Source organism: Dasypus novemcinctus, unplaced genomic scaffold, assembly GCF_030445035.2.
Source record: "Dasypus novemcinctus isolate mDasNov1 unplaced genomic scaffold, mDasNov1.1.hap2 scaffold_204, whole genome shotgun sequence".
Taxonomy (NCBI): domain Eukaryota; kingdom Metazoa; phylum Chordata; class Mammalia; order Cingulata; family Dasypodidae; genus Dasypus; species Dasypus novemcinctus.
In genome coordinates, this window is record NW_026688178.1 from 90,495 (window position 1) to 111,697 (window position 21,203).

General features: G+C 37.8%; 1 pseudogene; it reads left to right on the top strand.

Moving 5' to 3' along the window:
- The window catches only part of LOC139438533 (olfactory receptor 2G2-like), a 50,976-nt pseudogene extending 34,302 nt beyond the window's left edge, over positions 1 to 16,674 (top strand).
- Positions 16,675 to 21,203: the final 4,529 nt, after the last annotated feature.

Genomic DNA, 21,203 nt, shown 5'->3' on the forward strand with positions numbered 1-21,203 from the left:
ACAAGATAAGTTAGATGCATCAAGAAACTGGTATTAACACCCTCACTTGACATATGGAGAAACTCATTTCTGAGGAAAGGAATAATTTTCCAAGGTGAGTGAGTCAGTGATCACACTGAGCACAGTATCCAGATTTATCACCCCACTCTTGAACCTCTATAAGTAGCCGTTATTTCAAACCTGGCAGTCTCTCAGGAAAAATCCAGCCTAAAAAGGCAGGGCACACTTCTCTTTTCCAAAATAGGTCAGAGTAGACAGAAGTTTTCTGAGCCCAACATCCAGACCAGACAGTGAATTCTGTTGTGCAGAGAGAAGCAGCTTGCAAGCTCAACAATGTGATAGGTACTCTTGGATTTATTTCCAGAATGACTGGACCAGAATTGAACATTTTAAAAAATATATATATTTTTAGAGAAGTTGTGAGTTTACAAAAATTCATGCATCATGTGCAGAATTCCCATACATTTCCCATCCACCAGCACCTGGCATTGTTTTGGAATATTTGTTACAGATTATTTTTAAAATCATCAAAATATGACTAGTAATATGGTCTATTGCTTACATTTGGTATAGCTTCCCATTGATCTGGGGGTTCTTTCAGAGGATTATGTTGGCAGACAGTCCCCTGCAGATACAGAGTAGGGTTTCACCCCACCACCAAGTGACTCAGTGCTTAGTGGTTGCTTTTCCAAGCATATTCAATGATGCCCAGTTTGAAGGACTCCCACTGGCTGCCTGCAAGAAGAAAAATGCACCAGGCCCCTTGAGATACAGTGCAATGAAACATTGGTTACCCAGCTATTGTAACTGGCAACCTCAACATTATTCATATCCATTCTTAAATGACCTGATGGGCTTTATGAAAGTTTTCTCTGAAATTAAGGAGTTATGCTCATTTTCAAACCCATGTTAATTAATCTTTAAATCTCTGCTAAATGCATCATGACTCTCTTACCCAAAACTGCTCTCTAATGATCCTGATTAAATGCTTGTTACATTTCTATTGCTTGCCTTACCTTTATTGGTTTTTCTTCACTTTATTCCCTTTTCTTCACATGTCTAGGTACTTATCTGCACATGGTTACTATGAAGAGAGGATTCACAGAGATGGCCTGAAACCATTTCACATCCATCAACCTGCAGTGCCATAATTAGGCATGGATGGGAGAACATATGGCTAACCCTTAAACAACTTCTACTTTTTTGGGGGCTTGCTTGTTTCTTCCTAGCCAACAAAGTTCTTGATTGCAATGTATTTTTAATTTTATATTCCTGATATGTAGTGTAGGACCTCAAACACAATATTCATTAAATAAATAAGGATGGATACATGAACTGATTTCATGTCCAAAGACAAATAATTAAGTAATATTATTTCTCTAAGAGGTATAATGTGCTCTTAAAAAGTTGTTTATAAATGAATGGAGCTGAATGTGAAAATTAAGTAGAGTATAAAATATAATCTCAAAAATTAATAAGCTCTTCATGTATTCATTCATATATATAAATATATCCATTTAAAAAAATTTATTGAAGGATATCCATTCATATATAAACATACATATATAAACAATAAGAGTATAGTAATAATTGTGAACTTACAAAACAAACATGTACAACATTATACAGGGCTCTCATACTTCATACTACCCTAAATACCTCACATTGTTGTGAAATATTTTTAACTAATGATTAAAGCACATCCTCAAAATATTACTACTAGCCAAAGTATTTTACATTTGGTGTATCTTTCCCCCAACACACCCCATTATTATTTTATATCATTTACACGTGACCATACATAAACAATTAACATATAGTAAAGGTTTGAACTTACAAAGCAAACATACATAACATCATACAGGGGTCCCATCTACCAACTGACCACCACCACCTTGCTTTGTTGTGAGACATTTGTTACAAATTATTTTTTTAAAGATTTATTTATTTACTTATTTATCCCCTCCCCCCCCAGTTGTCTGTTCTCTGTGTCTATTTGCTGTGTCGTCTTTGTCCGCTTCTGTTATTGTCAGCGGCACAGGAATCTGTGTTTCTTTTTGTTGCATCATCTTGCTGTGTCAGCTCTCCGTGTGTGTGGTGCCATTCCTGGGCAGGCTGCACTTTCTTTCATGCTGGGCGGCTCTCCTTACGGGGTGCACTCCTTGCGCGTGGGGCTCCCCTACGGGGGGGACACTCCTCCGTGGCACAGCACTCCTCGTGCGCATCAGCACTGTGCATGGGCCAGCTCCACACAGGTCAAGGAGGCCCGGGGTTTGAACTGCGGACCTTCCATGTGGTAGACGGATGCCCTAACCACTGGGCCAAGTCCGCCGCCCTGTTACAAATTATTAAAGAATATTGTCAAAATCTTATTACTAATTATATTCCTTATCTTACATTTGGTATATTTTCCCCTAACCCATCCTATTAAATTTTTTTAAATACATTTTTTATGACAGAGGTAAATTTACAAAACAATCATGCACATGTGTAGTATTCCCATTTACAACACCCCTCTATCAACACACCACACTGTGGTGGAACATTTTTTACAGATGAGATAATATCATCAGATTATTACCAGGACCATAGTGTACATTTGGCACACTTTTTCCATACTCCCCCATTATCAACACAGTACATCTTTGGCATAGATGTATGAATATTACATTATTACTGTTAAGCACATTACATAGGTCATTCCATTTGTATTTTTCCCATGTTTCTCCACATTTCCACCCCCACAAATAGTGATGTACATCTCTTTAGCTCACAAAGAACAGTCTTGAATCTGTCCCATCAACTACAATTCTCACCCACCTCTGGGTTTACTGTATTATTCAGTCCCTAAATTATTCTCTAGCTTTCTTTAGTTGGCATTTACATTCCTAGATTGCCCTTTTCAGCCACATTCCTATTTATAAACCAGCTGTTACTCACTAAAATGTGTTACCATCAACTTTATACATGTCCACACTTTTACACTAGTTAATTAAAACCTCCACATACATTAAATATCAGTAGTCCATCTCAGTCCTCCTCTTATTTCCTTTAAGAATCCACCACCTACCACCAGGTCTTAAAGATATTTTCCCATATTTTCTTCTAGAAGCTTTATTGTTCTTGTTTTTATATTTAGGTTTAATCCATTTTGAGCTAATGTTTATATAAGATGTGCAATAGGGTTCTCTTTCCTTCTTTTGGTTATGGATATCCCGTTCTCCCAGCACTATTTGTTGACTGGACTGTTCTGCTCAAGTTGGGTGGGTTTGATAGGCTAGTTAAAAATCATTTGACCCTAGATGTGAACGTCTGTTTCTGAACCATCAGTTCTCTTCCTTTGGTCTATGTGTCTGTCTTTATGCCAGTACCATCTGTTTTTACCACTGTAGCTAGGTAATTTGATTTAAAGCCCAGAAGTGAGAGTCCCCCAACTTTGTTTTTCCTTTTTAAGATGTCTCTGGCTATTCAGGACCCCTCAACCTTCCAAATAAATTTGATAATTATGTTTTCCATTTATTTAAAAAGTAGTGGTGGAATTTTTGTCAGGATTCCATTGAATCTGTATATCAATTTGAGTGAAACAACTTTTTAAAATTTTTACTTTTATTTAAGAATTGACATCTTAATGATATTAAGTCTTCCAATCTGTGACATTGGAATGTTCTTCTAATTAATTTTTTTTTTTAAACCAATGAGTTGCTTTACATCATTGGTTAAGTTTATTCCTAAATATTTGGGTTTTATCTGTCATATATTATTTTCATCACTCTCTTGACACTTTTAATTACATTTACTGATATAATCTTCATGTCTAGACTCTCTTCCAAGTCTCCCTCTCCTGACTTTTCTTTTCAGGTTATAGCACACCCTCTAGTATTTCCTGCAAAGCAGGTCTCTTGTTTACAAACTCTTTCAGTTTCTGTTTATTTGTGAATATTCTAAACTAGTCCTCATTTTTGAAAAACAATAATGCTGGATATTAGATTCTTGGCTGGAAGTTTTTCTCTGCTGTATCTTAAATATATCAGACCAGTGTCTTCTTACCTCCATGGTTTCTGTTGAGAAATCAGCATTTAAACTTATTGAGTGTCCCTTATGTTATGCATTACTTTTCTCTTGCTGCTCTCAGAATTCCCTTTGTCTTTGGTATTTGAAATTCTGATTAGCATGTGTCTCAGAGTTGGTCTATTCAGATTTATTCAGATAGGAGTACATTGTGTTTCTTGGACATGGCTACCTATGTCCTTCAATAGGGTTGGGTAATTTTTTACCATATTTCTTCAAATATCCTTCTGTCCCTTTTCCCTTCTTTTCTCCTTCTGGGACACCCATGACATGTATGTTTTCATGTCTCTTACTGTTGTTCGGTTTCCTGAGAATTTGTTCTATTTTTTCCTTTCTTTTCTTCAGCCGTTCTTTTGTATGTTCACTTTCAGAGGCCATTTCTTTAAGCTCAACAATCCTTTATTCTGCCTCATCAAATCTGCTATTATATGATTCCAATGTATTTTTAATTTCATTTACTACCCTTTTCATTCCCATAAGATCTGCTATTTTTCTATGTAAGCTTTCAAATTCTTCTTTGTGCTCATTCAATATCTTCTTAATATCCTTAATCTCTCTAGCCATCCCATTGAATTTATTAAGAAGATTTGTTTGAACATCTATGATTAGTTGTCTGAACTACTTTATGTCATCTGGAAACTTATCTTGATCCTTTAACTGAGCCATATTTTCCTGTTTTTTTGGTGTGGATTGTAATTTTTTGTTGGTGTCTTGGCATGTGGCTTAATAGATGCATTTATTCTGGGTGCAGTTTCTCTCTTTAGTTTAGGGCTTCTTGCCCTTTCTCCCTTGCTGGTTGTGTAGTAGGTGCCAAGAATATAGTTGATGCTGTTAAGCTGTAGAAGCTCATGCTTCTCTCATTGCCCCAGGGACCAATGAAGCTTCTCCCAACTTTCTCCTTTGCCAGGGGTAGTGACAGAGCCACAGCCAAGTGTAGTAATCCAAGTCATGCAGGCCTAGACTATAGTTGCCTGAGAGACTGATGAAGCTTCATGTCTCTTTCTCCCCTGCCTGAGATGTGGATGGGGCTACAGGTGTGGGCAGCAATCTATGCTGTGTGGGTCTAAACTGACCACATTTGCCCAGGTAGACTTCCAACTCTGTCCAGCCAAATATACCTGCAGTTAACAGGAGAGGCTGGCACAGGTCTCCCCTGCTTCCTCCCTGCTGGAGGTGGGGCTGGGGCTTAGGATACAACTGCAATCTGATCTGGATGGAAAGAAGGCTTCCCTTGCCAGCACTAAGATTTTCAGTGCACCCTGCTTCCCCTCATGGCAGGGGCAGAGTCTGGCCTCTTTCTGACTTGGACATGTTCAAATTTTATCTGTTCTTAGGGTTATAATTTAGCCTGCCAAATTTACTAATCAGTAGCTGAAGTTGGTGCCCAACTATCTCTTCCTCCCCTGTTTTTTTGGGAAGTGGAGCCTCCAATTCTAGCCACAGATTAGCTCCTAAGGTGGCTTGAAATGCCAGTGGAGGATTGTCACCGGCTTCCAGGACATGGAGTACTTTACTCATGAATCTTCTCTGCAGGTGGGTAGTCTCCTCCTTCCATTCTTTCAAGGATACTGGAGGATGTTCTTCTGGTCTCCTGGAGCTCCCAAACAGGAGCTTCAGATAGCTCTGGGTGATTACTAACTGCCCTGTTGCATGAGCTGACTCTAGGCTCCTTACTCTCCTGTCATCTTGCTGGTTGTCTATCCATTTATTTTTTTTAACATCATTTCTGGATTAAAGTGGTTTCTGTTTTAAATTTTACTACATTGTTTAGACACACATCTTTAAAAAGAAAATTCAAACAAAGCCACATCCCTCTTATGAAGACTTTCCTTTTACTTGATGAATAATATACAAATAAGGTTTACTGACCTTTAAGGTCTTTGAAAAATTGACTCAAACTTACCTTTAATTACCATATCCTGCTATTTGATTTAGTCAATATATACAGCAATGTCCCCACAAATTTATTTATTTTTTAAATCTTGTTTATTAGAGTATTTGTGAGTTTACAGAAAAACCATGCAAAAAATACAGGGTTCCTATACACCACTCTGCCACCAATGCCTTGTATTGGTGTGGAATGTTTTTTACAAGTGATAACACGATATTTTTACAATTTTACCATTAACTAGAGTCCATTGTTTAACATAGCAGTCACTGTGTAGTGTAGTTCCATGGACTTTTTAAAAAATTTTCTGTTACCAGCTATACAGTCTAGCATTTCCCCTTTTAATCACATTCAGAAATGTATTTCAGTGGTGTTAATTGCATTCACAATGTTGTGCTACCATCAACACCATTCATTACCAAAACCTTTCCATCATTCCAAATAGGAACCCTTAAACTTTGTATATTCTAGCTTTATAATCACAATGACCTTTTGTTTTGTCTCAAGGTAGTTGGAAAACCTATAGCCAGTAGACTGTGTTCACACACACTAATATTTTCTAGTGTGGCCTTTTTCTTCATCTATTTCCAAGGCTTGATTTCCCAGCACAAAATCTTTTTTTTTTTTACCTATTAAGTTACTTCATTCATTGCAGAGAGGGTAGACCTACATTTCCTTTTTTAACTTTATTCCATTAAACATGGATTTAGAACTTTCAGCATCTTAAAGGTTTAATAAATATAATATTAATTTATTTAATTGATACTCCATAAATGTAGGGAGATTACATTTAAGCTAAATAAAATTGAAACCATTATATTTTATTCCAGAAATGTTCTTTTTGCTTCTTTTATAGGAGGTTTAATGGATTTTTCTTGAATAAAATTCTAAACCTGTGAATAATCATAAAAGCATACTGAATGCTAGGTTTTGTAATATATTACAATTGCTTAATTTTTTAAAATTACAATTTAGGAAAGATCATTCCATACATTTCAAGGAATTTTCCTTTACTTATTGATATTTGATAATAGGGATATGACCACTCATATTTTAGGCAGCACTAAATCTTTTTCCTGTTTTGCTTGGGCCCTTTTTATTTTCTTTCTTTATTTTTTTAATGTTACATTAAAAAAATATGAGGTTCTCATATACCTCCAACCCCGTCACCCAACTCCTCCCCCAATAACAAAAACCTCCTCCAACATCATGAGACATTCACTGCACTTCGTAGATACATCTCTGAGTACTGCTGCACCTCATGGTCAATGGTCCACACCATAGCACACACTCTCCCACAGTCCACTCTGTGGGCTATGGGAGGACATACAATGTCTGGTAAATGTCCCCGCAGCACCACTCAGGACAACTCCAAGTCCCAAAAACGTCCCCACATCACATCTCTTCTTCACACTCCCTACCACCAGCAGCCACCGTAGCCACTTTCTCCACACCAATGCCACATTTTTTTGATTACTAACCACAATAGTTCATGAATAGATTATCAGTAAGTCCAGTCTAATCCATACTCTAATCCTCCATCCTGTGGACCTGGAATAGTTGTGTCCACTCCATATCTATATCAAGAGAGGGCTTAGATTCCACATGGATGCTGCTTGCAATTCTCCTGCTTTCAGGTGAAGGCACTCTTGGCTCCATGGTGTGGTGGTTGACCTTCTTTACCTCCATATTAGCTGAGGGGGGATAAGTCCAATAAATCAGAGTGTAGGAGTTGCAAGTCTATTGAGGCTCAGGGCCTGGCTATCACATGGTCAGTCCAAAGATTCAAGTCCCCTGGGTATACATTAAACCCCAGCACCAACTACAGATCCAGTAAAAGTAACAGGAGAGGTTTGTGAACAAAGATCATATCTGAATCCAGCTCCATCATACAGAAAAACAAACTGCAAAGTAGGGCCAACTGACATGGGACTGAACTCCATCTGCCATGACCATAGAAACTGTGGGTCTCTGGCCCTCAGAAGAACCAATATCTGAGGTTGTATCTACTTTATCTGTCTTTAGGACTCTGCTGAGGTGTGCATAAGGGCGACCCCTCTGATAACCTCCTGGCTCTTTTTGGAGACTCATAGCCATATAAACTCATTTGTCCTTTCCATTTCCCCCTTTTATTCAGGTCAAAAAGCATTTTTAACTCCGGGTATTATATGTAGACTGAGATGTTCTGCTGGTCTGAGTTGACCCTTTTATTCAAGGTCATTTTCTATTTACATCATCAGCTGGTACTTGGTAGTAATCCCTCAACACCAGAGAGGCTCATTCCCGGAAGTCATGCTGGGGGGAATGCAACGCATTTACATGCTGAGTTTGGCGTTGAGACTGGCCACATTTGAGCAACATGGAGGCTGTCAGGAGGTAACTCTTAGGCACCCTGCAGCTCTAGGCCTTGTTCTTATTTCAGGTGCACAGGTTCACAAGCATAGTCATTAGTCAAGGTCTCATTGTTGGATCTTCCTTTTTTGGTCTTTGCCATTGCATTTGGGGGGTTGTTGCTGTTCCTTTAGGGAATGTGATAGAGCTCCCCTGGCTAGGAACTCAGCACTCCCTCAGTTGTTTTTAATTGTAACCACTATGAAAATGTCCATTTTTATGTACCCTGGATATATACTCAGAGAACTCCCTGCCAGCCATGTGTCCCCTGTTAATAACACCCCACACCAGTATTCCTCCCCTGCCATTGTTGAACCTCTGTGCTCCAAAACTTCTTCAAAAATGAAGCCTAATATATTGCCAGGTTCCATTAATAGTAAAATGGAATATAGTGATGAGTTTAAAGGTTAGATATAGAATACATATTAATTTTTAGAAAAATTAAGGTAAAAATAAATTGGGGTATCAAAAAATTAAAAGATGTAAAAGCTTTGTTTTTAATATTTTGCCTTCCATCACTGCAATAAATGTGCAAATTGGCAAGGCAACTTCTTCCATCTTTTCCTCAGTGTCTATATCCTTTGACCTTTTTTCCCTAATTATTAAGCTTGTCTTCACAAAAGTTTTAGATCACAGTAATTCATTGAGGTCATTTAGTATTTGTCCTTCAATGCCTGGGTTGCTTTGCTCAAAATAAGGTTCTCAAGATTCAACCATGTTATCCCATGTTTTTAGTGTATTTGTTCTTAAAGTCGAGTAGTATTCCATTGTATGTATATACCACATTTTATTTATCCATTCATCTGTTGATGGACATTTGGGTGACTCCAACTTTTGGCAATAGTGAATAATGCTGCTATGAACATTGGTGTGCATATATCAGTTTGTGTCCTTGTTTTCCATTCGACTGGGTATATACCCAGCAGTGGAATTGCTGGGTCATGTGGCAGATCTATAGCTCGTTTTTGGAGAAACTGCCAAACTGTCCTCCAGAAGGGCTGGATTCTTCTGCATTCCCACCAGCAGTGGATGAGTGTTCCCATTCCTCCACATCCTCTCCAGCATTTGTAGTCTTCTGTTTTTTTCATAGCTGGCAATCTTATGGGAGTAAGATGGTATCTCATTGTAGTTTTGATTTGCATTTCCCTAATAGCTGGAGATCTGGAGCATTTTTTCGTGTGCTTCTTGGTCATTTGTATTTCTTCCTTGGAGAAGTGTCTGTTTAAATCTTTTCCCCATTTTTAAAATGGGTTGTTTGTCTTTTTATTTTTGAGATATAGGAGTTCTTTATATATGCAGGTTATAAGTCTCCTATCAGATATATGGTTATGAAATATTTTCTCCCATTGTGTTGGCTCTCTTTTCACTTTCTTGACAAGCTCCTTTGAGGTACAGAAGGCTTTAATTTTGAGGAAGTCCCTTTTATCTATTTGTTCTTTTGCTGCTTGTGCTTTTGGTGTGAAGTTCATGAAGTGATTTCCTATTACAAGGTCCTGTGGCTGCTTCCCTACACTGCTTTACAAAGTCTTTATGGTCTTGATGCTTATATTTAGGTCTTTGATCCATCTTGAGTTGATTTTTTTATAAGGTGTGAGTTGGTAATCCTCTTAAATTCTTTTACATATGGATATCCAGTTCTCCAGGCACCAATTGTTGAATAGGCCATTCTCTCCCAGTTGAGAGGATTTGGTGGCTTTATCAAATATTATATGACTATATATATGAGGATCTCTATCAGAACTCTTAATTTGGTTCCATTGGTCTTTGTGTCTCTCCTTGTGCCAATACCATGCTGTTTTCACTATTGTAGCTTTGTAGTATGTTTTGAAGTCAGGTACTGTTATTTCTCCTATTTCATTTTTCTTTTTCAATATGTCTTTGGCTATTCAGGGCCTCTTTCCTTTCCAAATAAATTTCATAGTTAGTCTCTCTAGTTCCTTAAAGAATGATGTGTTGATTTTTATTGGGATTGCATTGAATTTGTACATCAGTTTTGTTAAGATAGACATCTAATATTTAGTCTTCCTATCCATGAACAGGGAATATTCTTCCATTTCTTTAGGTCTTCTTTGATTTCCTTGAACAGTGTTGTGTAGTTCTCTGTGTATAAGTCTTTTACCTCTTTAGTTAAATTTATTCCTGGGTATTTAATTTATTTATTTACTATTGTGAATGGTATTTGGTTCTTGATTTCATCAAAAGATTGCTCATTATTGGTGTACAGAAATGCTACTGATTTTTGTACATTTATCTTGTAACCTGCGACTTTACTGAACTTATTTATGAGTTAGAAGCTTTCTTGTAGACTTCTCAGGGTTTTCTATGTATAGGATCATGTCATCTGCAAATAATGAAATTTTGACTTCTTCCTTCCCAATTTGAATGCCTTTTATGTCTGGTTCTTGCCTCAGTGCTCGACCAAGTACTTCTAAGACAATGTTAAATAAGAGAGGTGACAGTGGGCATCCTTGTCTTGTTCCTGATCTTACAGGGAAAGATTTTAGGACATCACCATTGTAAACAATGTTGGCTGTGGGTTTTTCATATATACTCTTTATCATGTTCAGAAAATTTCCTTGTATTCCAAACATTTGCAGTGTTTTTATCAAGAAGTTTGCTGTATTTTGTCAAATGCTTTTTCTGCATGAGTAGATATAATCATGTGACTTTTTCCTCCAATCTGTTTATATGGTGTAGTACATTGATTGATTTTCTTACGTTGAACCATCCTTGCATAACCAGAATGAATCCCATTGGTCATGGTGTATAATTCATTTAATGTGTTGTTGGATATGGTTAGCAAGTATTCTGTTGAGCATTTTGGTGTCATTAGAGAAATTGGTCTGTAATTTCCCTTTCTTGTGATGCCTTTGTTTGACTTGTTACCAGGGTAATGTTGGCATCATAGAATGAGTTAGGCAATATTTCTTCTCTTTCAATTTTTTGGAAGAGTTTCAGCAAGAGTGGCATTAGTTCTTTCCAGAATGTTTTGTAGAATTCACCAGTGAAGCCGTCTGGCCCAGGGCTCTTCTTAGTTGGGAGGTTTTTAATGACTGATTCTATCTCTTTCTTTGTGATGGTTTGTTGAGATCATCAATTTCTTCTTTCATCAATACAGGCTGCTTATGTGTTTCTAGGAATTTGTCCATTTCCTCTGAATTGTCATTTTTGTTGGAATATAGTTTTTCAAAGTATCCTCTCATGATCGTCTTTATTTCTGTGGGATCTTATTTTGTGTATTTTCATCTTCTCTCTTTTTTTGTTAGTCTAGCTAAGGTTTTGTCAATTTTATTAATCTTCTCAAAGAACCAGCTCTTGGTTTTGTTTATCTTTTCAAGTGCTTCCTTATTTTCTATTTCGTTTAGTTCTGCTCTTATCTTTGTTCTTTCTTTCTTTCTTTCTTCTTACTGTGGGTTGCTTTTTTATTTCCTTTTTTACTAATTTCTCCAAATGTGCAGTTAGTTCTTCAATTTTTGCTCTTTCTTCTTTTTTGATGTATGAATTTGTTGCTATAAATTTCCCTCTCAGTACTGCTTTTGATGCATCCCATTAGTTTTGGTAGGTTATCATTTTCATTAGTTTCAAGGTAGTTATTAATTTCTTTTGAAATTTCCTCCTTCACCAACTGTTTTTCTAAGAGTGTGCTCTTTAATGTCCATATCTTGGTGTGAAATCTGGGTCTGGTCCTCGTAGATTTCCAGCTTCACTCCCCTGTGATCAGAGAAATTATTTTTTATGATTTTGATCTTTCTGAATTCCTTGAGCCTTTCTTTGTGGCCTAGCATATGGTCTATCTTGGACAATAATCCACGTGCACTTGAGAAAAATGTATACCCTGCTGTATTCAGGTGTAATGATCTGTATATGTCTATTAAGTCCTGCTCCTCTAATATGCTGTTCAGAGTTTTTGTTTATTGATTCTCTTTTGAGATGTTCTGTCCAAAGTTGATAGTGGTGTATTAAAGTCCCCCAGTATAATTATAGAGGCATCTATTATTTCACTTAGCTTTTCCAATGTTTGCCTCATGTATTTGGAGGCTCCCTTGTTAGGAGCATAAATATATATGATTGTTCATCCTTCTTGAAAGATTATCCCTTTCACTAATATGTAGTGTCCATCTTTGTCTCTCACAATTGTTTTGTATTTAAAGTCTATTTTGTCTGATATTAATATAGCTACTCCTGACTTTTTTTGGTTATTGTTTGCTTGTAAGATTGTTTTCCAGCCATTCACTTTCAACCTCCTTGAATCCCGGGGTCTATCTAAGATGTGTTTCTTGTAGACAGCATATAGATGGGTCATATTTCCTTATCCAATCTTCCAGTCTGAATCTTTTTACAGGTGAATTTAATCCACTGACATTCAGTGTTATTACTTTCAAAGAATTATTTATGTTAGCCATATTTTCTTTGGACATGTGTTTGTCTAAAATTTTTTTCTTCTCTTTTTGTCTTTTTTGTTGCTTGTACACTCTCCTCCAACTCTGCCTCTCCTGTTTTTTTCTTTGTTCCTGCAGAACTCCCTTTAGTATTTCTTGAAGGGCAGGGTTCTTGTTGGCATACTCTTTTAATTTTGGTTTATCTGTGAATATTTTGAACTCTCCATCATTTTTGAATGCTAGTTTAGCTGGGTAGAGTATTCTTGGTTGGAAATTTTTTTGTTTTATTATCTTGACTATATCATACCACTGCCTTCTTACCTCCATGGTTTCAGATGAGAAATCAGCACTTAATCTTATGGAGCCTCCCTTATATGTGATGGTTTTCTTTTCTCTTGCTGCTTTTAGAATTTTCTCTGTCTTGAGCATTGGATAATTTGACAAGTATATGTCTTGGGGTGGGTCTGCTGGGATTTATGGTGTTTGGGGTGCATTGTACTTCCTGGACATGTACATCCATCTCCCTCAGTAGATTTGGGAAGTTTTCAGTCATTATTTCCTCCAACACCCCTTCTGTCCTCTTTCCCTTCTCTTCTCCTTCTGGGATGTCTATAATACGTATGTTTGTGCATTTTGCATTGTCATTCAGGTCCCTAATTCCCAGCTGCGTTTTTTTCTACCTTTTTATTGATCAGTTCTACTCTCTGATTTCAGATGTACTGTCTTCCACATCACTAATTCTGTCCTCTGCCTCTTCTAATCTGGTGCTCTTTGCTGAGAGGGTAGTTTTGATTTCTTGAACTGTGGTGTTCATCACCATCATATCTGTTATCTTTTTGTGTGACTGCAATTCCTTCTGTATTCTCTCCAAGTGTTTTCTTCATATTGTTAATCTCTTCCTTTACTTCATTAAGTTGGTCTCTAATATATATGTTTTGAGAGCTCCTCTTCCTGGTTTTTAGTTTGTTCATTGGATTCAGCCACGTTTTCCTGATTATTGGTTTGGTTTGTAGTTTTTTGTTGCTGTCTGGTCATCATTTTATCTTGACAGGTTTAATCAGTTCCTTAGCTTCTTTGTCTAGTCTTGGGGATTAATTAGTTGTTGTTCATGTGTAAGTGTCTTCTCTTCATCACTTTGTTCTTCTTACTCTATTTTCTTGTTGCTGGCTAAGTTCACTTTGAAGGAAAATTTAGGGCCAGGGAAAGCAAAATGAGTAAGAAAAGAAAATGTATAAAGTAGTATTGGTAATAAATGTTAACAGAGAAACAATGTGAGATCTAGGAGAATGGATATTAGACTCATGTAAGTTGTGTAGAGTCATAGCAGTAAGTAGAGTACCTATAATGAGATAGTCAACTGAATATGGGGAGGAATATAGTATGAATTAAAAGGCCAGTATTTTCATGAGAGAGGGAAAGAGAAAAGAAAGACAATAATATCAAGAGTGGATAAAAGAAAACAGAACAAAGATATGAGAAATTAAAAAATCAGACAATTTGGGGGCCAAAGAAAGGGAGGTGGAATGCAAGAGAAACAGTAGATGATGGAGGATAGAAAGATGTAGAGGAAAGGGAGAGTGTAGGTGGCCAAAATTAATACACACAGAAAAGAGGAAATGGAGGATGAGGAAACACAGCAAATGTGAAGTGCTCCCTGCAGCACCTATTAAATAAAGAAAATAAAATAAAAAAGAAGAAAAAGAGAGAAAAAAAGAGAAAAAAGGGGGGAACATAAAAGGGGATGAAACAAGCAAGATAAACAGAAAAAAAACTAAATAAATGAAAAAGAACCTTGTGGGATAAAATAGGAGATAAGACCAGGAGACAATGCAACAGTAGCAACCATGATAAAAAAAAAAAAGAATCAAAGTTTCAAGCTAGGAATCCTCTTTGCAGTTAAATAAAATGCTTAGGGATCTTACATTCCCTCTTTCTTCCATCCTCATTTCTGTCTCTCCCAGGTCAGCTGGAAAGCTGCCTGAGAGGTCCGGTAGGAGATTTAAGTGGGTTCTTGTTGAACCAACTCAACACAGAAGACAGTGACTCTTTATTTCCAGCATGAGAGCACTTACACCTCACCAGCAACCCCAAATATGGGATAGCATGTCCTACAGTCTCTTCCCCTTAGGTGTGCTAGAGGAGGTCTAATTGATTTTCTGATCCACCTCCTCCCAGACCAAGTTTCCTATCCTAGGACATTTAGGTAAATTGGGCTTTCTCAGCAAATTCACCTCTGCTTTCTTCCCAGACTCTCCCCAAGTCAGCTGGTACACTCCTCAAAGCTCAAAGAAAAAAAAAAAAAACGTGGAGTGCTAGGGTAATCAAGGACCTCAGACGGGCCTCAGGGTGCTGGATTTGGGGATGAGAAGTCCGGGATATTGCAGACTCAAGGTATGTGAGTCTGTGGAGTGTGGGCTACCAGGTTTTAGGGTATACAGACCTGGGAACCATGCATCCAGTAAACATGGGGTTTGGGAATGCTGTAGCACAACAAAGATTTCAGGGATCCCTGTGGCTGGGCTGCCAGCCTTAGGGGGAGGGGTCCCACCCACAACTTCTGAGCTTTGTGTCAGAAACCCAAAATTCCACCTCTCACAAGAATCTGTCACTGTCTCACCAAATTGACATCCAGTCACCTCCTGCCCTGCAAGCCCCTGAAACAGCCTGCTCAGGGTCTGGGAACACCTCAGCACAACAAAGTTTTCAGGGATTATCACATCTGGGCTGCCAGCCCTAGGGGGAAGAGTCCCACCCACAACTTCTGACCTCTATGTCAGAGACCCAAAATTCTACCTCTTGCAAGAATCTCTTCTGTCACTGTCTCACCAAATCAATGTGCAGACACATCCTGCCCTGCAAGCCCCCAAAACAGCCTGGTCCAGCAGAACTCTGATCGTACTCACCTGCTTCTTTGCAGGAGAGATTAAGAGATGCACTCACTCAGACACCATCTTGCCCCTAGCACTAAATCTTTATTGTCATTGATTTGTCATAAAATCCCTGAGGTTAATACATGATATGACTTCATCTTTCAGAAGTGAAAGGTCAAAGTAAGAGTAATTCAGGGGACCAATGAGAGTGCCTCCTCTGGATTTATTCTGATAGGTTTTTCAGACAAGTCTCAGTTAGAGCTGGTTCTCTTTGGAATAATCTTGTCCCTTTACCTCATGACCTTTCTAGGCAACACTGCCTATCATCTTGGTGTCCATCTTGGACTCTAAACTCCACACTCCTATGTATTTTTTTCCTCTCCCATTTCTCCTTCCTGGACCTCTGCTTCCTCAGCAGTATCATTCCCCAGCTTCTAGTCAACCTCAAGTGTTCAGATAAGTCCATCACATATGTAGACTGCATGATTCAACTCTATGTCTCCCTTGTAATGGGCTACACTGAGTGTATCCACTTGGCTGTGATGACCTATGATCACTATGTTGCTGTTTGCCATCCTTTACATTATATTTTTTCATGCATCTTTGGCTCCGCCATGTCTTGGCCTCTATGGAATGGTTCAGTGGGGTGGCCACTACATTGATTCAGTCCACACTCTCCCTTCAGCTGCCCTTCTGTGGTCACTGCCAGGTGGATCATTTCTTCTGTGAGGTCCCTGTACTCATCAGGTTGGCATGTGTGGACACCACCTTCAACCAGGCTGAGCTCTTTGTGGCTAGTGTATTATTCCTGGTGGTGCCTTTGTCACTCATCCTAATCTCCTATGGGTACATTGCTCAAGCAATTTTGAAGATCAAGTCAGCCATTGGAAGACATAAAGCATTTGGGACCTGCTCTTCCCACCTGATGGTAGTCATCTTCTATGGAACCATCATTTTTATGTATTTGCAGTCAGCCAAAAGTAGATCCAAGGACCAAGGAAAGTTTGCTTCCCTCTTCTACATCGTGGTGATCCCCATGCTTAACTCACTCATCTATACCCTGAGGAACAAGAAGTAAAGGCAGCACTGAAAAAAAAATTTTTGGAAACTCTATGACTGAGTGGGACATGATTATCAAGAAACATTTAGGAGAGACTTACTAAGGGTGAATCACTTAATGAAGGGTGACTAAATAACTAATTTTGTTATGTTCATGACCCTGTCAATGGAATTCAGTAGAAGAGAATAAATTAGAGCTTGAATTTCAGAATCTGAACAATCTGAGTTTGAGTGCCCATTTCACCACAGAAGAGCTGTGGGACTTGGCCAATTTGCACAACTACCATTACATTATTTCTAAACTGGGCTGTATACTAGGACCTGAAATGCAATAGACCCAATTAAAACAGATCACTGTTCTAAGGATTTTATTGTTTTTAAAGTTAGTTTTTATAATATTTATTCTGTTTAATAGCCACAGCCATATTTTTAGATGGCTATAAACTACTGAATTATTATAAAGTTTTTACAATTTTTCTTTCACAAAAATTAAAATACTTTGACCAGTTGCTCAGAACAGAAAGAGAAAACACTAAACTTCAGTGATATTCTTTTATCAACTCTAAGTATGGGTTCCTAAGCCCCTTAAGTCCCATTTGTAAGTCCCATCTGAATTCACCTCTAGTGCTGCACCCCACACCCAGTCCTGTATTATAAGTTTCTGATTTTTTGTATTTCTTCCCTTACTAGTTTTTTAAAAAATCCCCCCTTGTGGCTTTTTGCTTGCCATCTGCTCTCTGTGTCTATTCTCTGTGCATTCTTTTGTGTCTGTATTTTTTTACTTTTTATTTATCTCCCCGCCCTTGTGGCTTGCTTGCTGTCTGCTCGCTGTGTCCATTTGCTGCATGCTCTTCTGCCTTTTTTTTTTTTTGCTTGTCTCCCTTTTTTTGTTGTTGTTGCATCACCTTGCTGAGGCGATTGTCCATGGTGCTTGTGGGCTCTCCGCAGCATGTGGGTGAGCCTGTCTTCACAATGAGGCTCTGGGATGTGAACCCAGGGCCTCCCATATTGTAGATGGGAGTCCAACTGATTAAGTCTTAGCCACTTCCCCCCTCACTAGGTTTTTGAGAACAGCAAGTACATTATGATTTAATCACAATTTAAAATAAAACCTTTGCATATGACTTTACAATGCCTCCCAGCTTTCTCTTTAAGCTCAAATCTCTAATCTTCAAAACCTCATATTAAATTATGTATTTCTCTCTAACAGCCTGTTTTATTCCATTAAAAATTTATTGAAGTATGTTATACTTACACGAACAATCAGAAACAGTAAGTATATAGTAAAAGTTGTGAACTTAGAAAACAAACATGCATAACATCATACAGTTCCCATACATCACCCACAACCAATACCTTGCATTTTTGTGAAACACTTGTAACAAATTATGAAAGAGCATCATAGTAATTTACTATTAATATATTACTACTAATTATAGCATATATCTTACATTTGGTGTATTTTTCCCCAAACTCACCATATTATTATATTAAAGTTTACAATCAATGACATTTGATATAATCACAGAGTTGTGCATTTATTATTTTAATCAATATTAGAGCATTTTCCTTTTCAAGACTTGAAAAAAGAAAAAAATTAACAAAAAACAAACCACTATAATGCTCATATGTTAGTGCTATAAATTATAAATCCTAAAATGTTCTTTGACATTTTTCATTCATTTCTAAACATTTAAAAACACATTTTTACCAATTCTGCAAAGATTAAATTTCAGCTTTTCATTCTGTAACTAGGTTCTATTTTCTGGTGACATATTCTTGCTATTATTAACTCCATGATTTTTCTCATTTTATTTATTAATAGTTCATAATAGTGAAATCATGCAATATTTGTCCTTTTGTGCCTGGCTTGCTTCATTCAACATAAAGTTCTATAGGCTCATCCATGTTGTCATATGCTCCACGACTTCATTATTTTTTTTTTTTTAAGATTTATTTATTTATTTAATTTCCCCCCCTCCCCTGGTTGTCTGTTCTTGGTATCTATTTGCTGCGTCTTGTTTCTTTGTCTTGTTTCTTTGTCCGCTTCTGTTGTCGTCAGCGGCATGGGAAGTGTGGGCGGCGCCATTCCTGGGCAGGCTGCTCTTTCTTTTCACGCTGGGCGGCTCTCCTCACGGGCGCACTCCTTGCGCGTGGGGCTCCCCCACGCGGGGGACACCCTCGCGTGGCACAGCACTCCTTGCGCGCATCAGCACTGCGCGTGGCCAGCTCCACACGGGTCAAGGAGGCCCGGGGTTTGAACCGCGGACCTCCCATATGGTAGACGGACGCCCTAACCACTGGGCCAAAGTCCGTTTCCCTTCATTATTTCTTACTGTTGAATAAAATTCCATGTGATGGAATCCTGGGTTGATTCCATCTTTTGGCAATTGTGAATAATGTCACTATGAACATAGGTGTGTGGATGTCTGTCCATATCACTGCTCTAAGTTCTTCTGGGTTATATACCTAGTAGTGGTCTTGCAGATTCACATGGTAGATCTATATCTAACTTTCTTACGAACCACTAAACAGACTCACAGTGGGGATTCTACATTCCCACCAACAGTGAATAAGCATTCCTGCCCCTCCACATCCTCTCCAACACCTTCAGTTTTCTGTTTTGTTAATAATGGCCATTCTAGTAGGTTTGAAATTAAATCTCACTGTAGATTTGATTTGCATTTCCCTAATAGCCAGTGATGTTGAACATTTTTTTTCATGTGTTTCTTCACCACTTGTAATTCTTTTTTAAGAAAAATACCTATTCAAGTTTTTTGGCCAATTTTTAATCAGGTCATTTGAATTTTTATTGTTGAGTTGCAGGATCTCTTTATATATAATGAATATTAGACCCTTGTCAGATGTATGATTACCAAATATTTTCTTCCATTGTGTAGGCTGCCTTTTTACCATCTTCACACAGTCCTTTTTGCTGGAGAAGTGTTTAATTTTTAGGAGGTTCCATTTATCTATGTTCTCCTTAGTTGCTTAAGCTTTGGGTATAAGGTTTTGGAGACTGCCACCTACTGCAAGGGCTTGTAAATATTTCTCTACATTATCTTCTAGCAGTTTTATAGTCTTGGCTTTTATATTTAGGTCTTTGATCAATTTCGAGTTGATTCTTGTATAGGGGGTGATATAGGGCTCATGTTTCATTCTTTTTGTATGGATATCGAGTTGTCCCAGCCCCATTTGTTGAAGAGACTGTTCTGGCCCAGAAAAGTGGATTTGGTAGGCTTATCAAAAACCATTTGACCTTAAAGGTGAGGGTCTATTTCTGAACTCTCATTTTCATTCTATTGATCAATGTATCTATCTTTATGCCAATACTCTGCTGTTTTTTTTTAAGATTTATTTTATTTATTTCTCTCCCCTTCCTCCCCCCCCCCTTTGTCTGTTCTCTGTGTCCATTTGCTGCATGTTCTTATTTGTCTGCTTCTGTTGTTGTCAGCAGCACAGGAATCTGTGTTTCTTTTTGTTGTGTCATCTTGCTGTGTCAGCCCTCTGTGTGTGTGGTGCCATTCCTGGGCAGGCTGAACTTTCTTTTGCACTGGGTGGCTCTCCTTACAGGGTGCACTCCTTGCACATGGGGCTCCCCTACACAGGGGTCACCCCTGTGTGGCAGAGCACTCTTTGCGTGCATCAGCACTGCACATGGGCCAGCTCCACACCAGTCAAGGAGGCCCGGGATTTGAACCTCAGACCTCCCATGTGGTAGATGGATGTCGTAACCACTGGGCCAAGTCAGCTTCCTTTACCCTGCTGTTTTGACCACTGTAGCTATATACTACTCTTCAGTATTGGGAGGCATGCATCTTCTGATTTTGTTTTTCTTTTTTAGGATGTTTTTTATTATTAAGGAACACTTTCCCTTACAAATAAACTTGGTAATTGACTTTTTTTTATATCTGTTAATTAGGCTGTTAGAATTTTGATTGGTATAGTGTTGAATATATAAATGGGTTTGAGTAGAATTGACATCTTCATGATGTTTGGTCTTCCAATGCATGAACACAAAATGTCCTTCCATTTGTTTAGGTCTTCTTTGATTATTTTTAGCAGTGTTTTGTAGTTTTTGGAATAAAGGTCCTTTACATTCTTGATTAAATTAATGTCTACATATTTGAATTTTTTGTTGCTATTATAAATAGAATTTTTTCTTTATTTCCTCCTCGATTTGCTCATTACTAGTACTTAGAAACACCACCTTTTTTTGGCATAGTGATTTAGTTTCCTGCCACTTTGCTGAACTCATTTATTAGCTTAAAAGCTTTGTTGTAGATATGTCAGAATTTTCTAAATATAAGATCATGTCATCTGTAATAGAGTTTTATAAGTATTTTTTTATTTTTTAAAAGATACTTAGATTACACAAAATGTTACACACAAAAATATAAGGGACTCCCAAAATTTCCCCATCCCCACAGTGTCCACTCTTCTCCACATTAACAAATTCTTTCTTTGGAGTGGAACATTCATTGCAATTGATGAGCACATCTGAAGAACTGACAAAACATGGATTATAGTTAACACTGTACTTTACAC